A 3,470-nucleotide genomic window follows, 5' to 3' on the forward strand; every position below is an offset into this window, starting at 1 on the left:
AAGCTGAATGGGGGAAAAACCCAGAATGCAAGAGTATGCCTATGCAGTAATTGTAATTTTAAAAATTATGTCTTTATATGAGCAAAGGCTAGAAAAGAACCTGGTAAAAGGAAGTCAGTTTGATAGGGATGAATGGATGGTGGACTGTAGATAAATTCTTAATTCTATTTAGAATTTTGTTAGTGTTTTTCAACTAAAACAAAAACAAAGGCAACTGAGGGGAAAAATCCCTTCCATGTTCTGAAGTCAACCAGAGATTTAGCTGAGCTCTTAAGCAGATTTAAATCTTTTAAAGAAAATTTTGATTGTATCTGCAAGCACTTTCATACCCTGCCTTGCCCCTTCAACTGGAAAAGTATGTCAGATTCCACAATTACCCTAACAGAATGTCAATTGTGCCAGTGGAATGTCTCATATCAAAAGCCGATGGAATTTGCTTCGTTCAGCCACACAGAGGAACTGCACCTTCAGTGCTGCCAGAAAGCTCAGTCTGGAATTGATTGCTTGAGTTCTCTCCCAGAGCACAGTTGAAGTGATTGCTTTTTGAGAAATTCTCGAAGGGATTTGCTGACCAGGTGCCTACTGGGCTGCCTGTGTCCCTGGTTAAAGCAGAACCTGAAGAAGGAAGATCCTGGGCTCATCAAGTGGAAGGGTGTTTGGGGAGGAGATCCATTCTGAGAAATGCAGTGCCAAGAGTTGAAATGGTGAGCTTGGAAAATATGATAAAGAGAAGGAGCTGGAAGGAACCATGTGGACATCCAAACTAAAAGGCCAGGTAATGGAAACATAAAACCCAGCTGAAAATGAGACTCTCAAAGCATGTATGTGAGGACATTTCTTTTATATCATCTGGCCAGAGCAGGGTTAGCCTCTCCAAAGTTCTAACTGTCTGGACCAGTAAAGAAGCCCATTCCTCACTTTTTCTGGGCTCTGTTCTTATGTGAATGCTTGCAAATTACACTGGCTTTGCTGATTTTAGAATTGCCTTCACTGAGTAGCAATTTAGTATTTTCCCCTTTGCTTTAATAAAGAATCTCTACAAGAAATAGCTGTGGGAAGACTGTTGTTTTATCTTCTGTAAAGCCACTTTGAAGGCATCATCTGTTGTTTTACTCAACATCTAAGTGATGATTTCTTCTTACAGCTATGTGATAAATGCTTTTGAGAATTCTTTTTAGAATGCAGTGCCAGGAAAACATTTCTCTCTTCTCAGGAACTGGTTAGTTTCCTTTTATCCTATGGCAAGAGCTTTGAAACTGTAGTTTTACTTCTCTTTTTGCCTTGAGTGCCAGGAAGCTCACAGCTAAATGAAATACTTGAACATAAGTTAAAACTTCTCTTGCAGTTGTTGTCAGGCATAATTATCTTCCTTCCTTGAAAATATTCTGGTTTTGACTCATAGATACAGAGAACAAGCCGGAGGTTGTCAGAGGGGAGGCGGGTGGGAAGTTGGTTGAAACAGGTGAAAGGGACCAAGAGGTACAAACTTCCAGTTATAAATAAATAAGTCATGAGGATGTAATATAAAGCATAGGGAATATAGTCAATAACAGTGCAATAACTTTGTATGGTAACAGATGGTTATTCGACTTATTGTGCTGATCAGTTCGTGGTGTATATAAATGTCAAATCACTATGTTGTACACCTGAAACTAATACAATATTGTATGTCAACTATACTTCAATAAATTTTTTTTTAAAATATGCTGTTCTTGTCATCCTTTTGTTGAAATATATTTATTTTTCACTAACCAATTTACTTTAGTGTTCTCCTCTGCATCACTTAAAAATTTAGAAGGGGAAAGAGATTATCTGTAAATAAATGTCAGTGGGAAAGTGAAAGCAGCAATTTGTGATACAAAGAATAGGGGTTTGGGTAGCACGCAGGACTGAGTTCAAATTCTTGCTTCTCTGCTTGTGAGCCTTATAAGCTTGGGCTTTGCTGACCTTGATTAACACTCAGTGTCTTCATTTACAAAGTGGATAGAATAGGCCAGATAAAAATATACAGTAAATTTACTGTGTGGATGCTAGCCTGGAAAAGAAAAGACCGAAGGGAGATACAAAGGTTGTCAGAAAATATAGGAAGAGCTTGCTACCTCAGGTAGTGAGCAGACTCTAGTTGAACAGATTTGAGGTTCCTGATGGAACCAACCCTGGATGGAACATTGTCCTAAGTGCCATAGAAAGTTCTGCGCAGCTCTTATTGATCTTATTATACCACCCTTACCCTCTGTAAGCTTGTTCTTACCAGCCAAACTGATCATATCACACCACAGTCTGACCAGGCATCCCCCCCCACAACCCTTAGAAAGTAAGTTCATGACTATTTTTCATTTTTCAGTGTTGCCTTTATCTGATATCCTGCAGGCACTGTGGAACCCACGAAGACCCTAACCAGATACAGTCAGCTCTCCGTGTCAGAGAGTTCCACATCGTGGATTCAACCAACTGTGGATAGAAAATATTCAGAAAAAAAATTCCAGCAAGTTCTAAAAAGCAAAACTTGAATTTGCTGCAAGCCAGCACCTACTTAAATAGCATTTACATTGTATTAGGTGTTATAAGTAATCTAGAGATTAAAGTAGGCAGGAGTTTGTGCGTAGGTTATATGCAAATACTATGCCATTTTATATAAGGGACTTGAGCATCCTCTTTGGTATCTATGGGGGTCCTGCAACCAATCCCCTGCGGAAACCAAGGGATGATATACAGTCGACACTTGAACAACCGGGGTTCCACTTATGTGCGTATTTTTTTCACTGAGTATATCACAGTACCACACCATCTGCGGTTGGTTGAATCTGTGGATGTGGAACCGCAGATATTGAGGGCCGACTGTAAAGTTATTTATGGATTTTTGCGTGGAGAGTCTGTGTCCCTAACCCCTGCATGGTTCAAGGGTCAGCTATATAAGGAACCCAGAGTTAGAGATAAGAGTTTCTCACTAAACTAACTTAGTAGGTCTATAAATAAATTGCTTTCTGATTAAAAGCATACCCAATTCACACTTTAGTATTCCTCCCAAACATTCTGTTTCAAAATTTGAGGGTAAATTTTGACCCCTCGTTTACTGAGGTCTACCGTGTCAAATCAGTAACCAAAGACCTACCTAGTCCTCTTTGAAATGCTTTTACAGCCACCTCTTCTTTTCCATCTTAGTTCAGTGGAAAAAGGGAGACATTGGGACAACACACTTCTTGATTCAAACCTCAATTCTAATCCTTTCTAGCTAGATGACTGGGCAAGCTATTTAACCTCCATGAGCCTCTTCTGATTCATCTGTAAAATGGGCTTGCTAATAGGGTTGTTGTAAGGAATAAATAAAATAATGTATACAATTCACATAGCATCGGGCTAGATGCATAATAGTTGCTCAATAAATCTTGGTTCTCTTTCTTCTCCCTTACCTTCTCTAAGGGTTTCTCTGATGACATTAGTTAGAATGCTAATATCTGTCATCTGGCAAT

The sequence above is a fragment of the Neophocaena asiaeorientalis genome, unplaced genomic scaffold, assembly GCF_003031525.2.
Source record: "Neophocaena asiaeorientalis asiaeorientalis breed wild unplaced genomic scaffold, Neophocaena_asiaeorientalis_V1.1 scaffold342, whole genome shotgun sequence".
Lineage (NCBI taxonomy): Eukaryota > Metazoa > Chordata > Mammalia > Artiodactyla > Phocoenidae > Neophocaena > Neophocaena asiaeorientalis.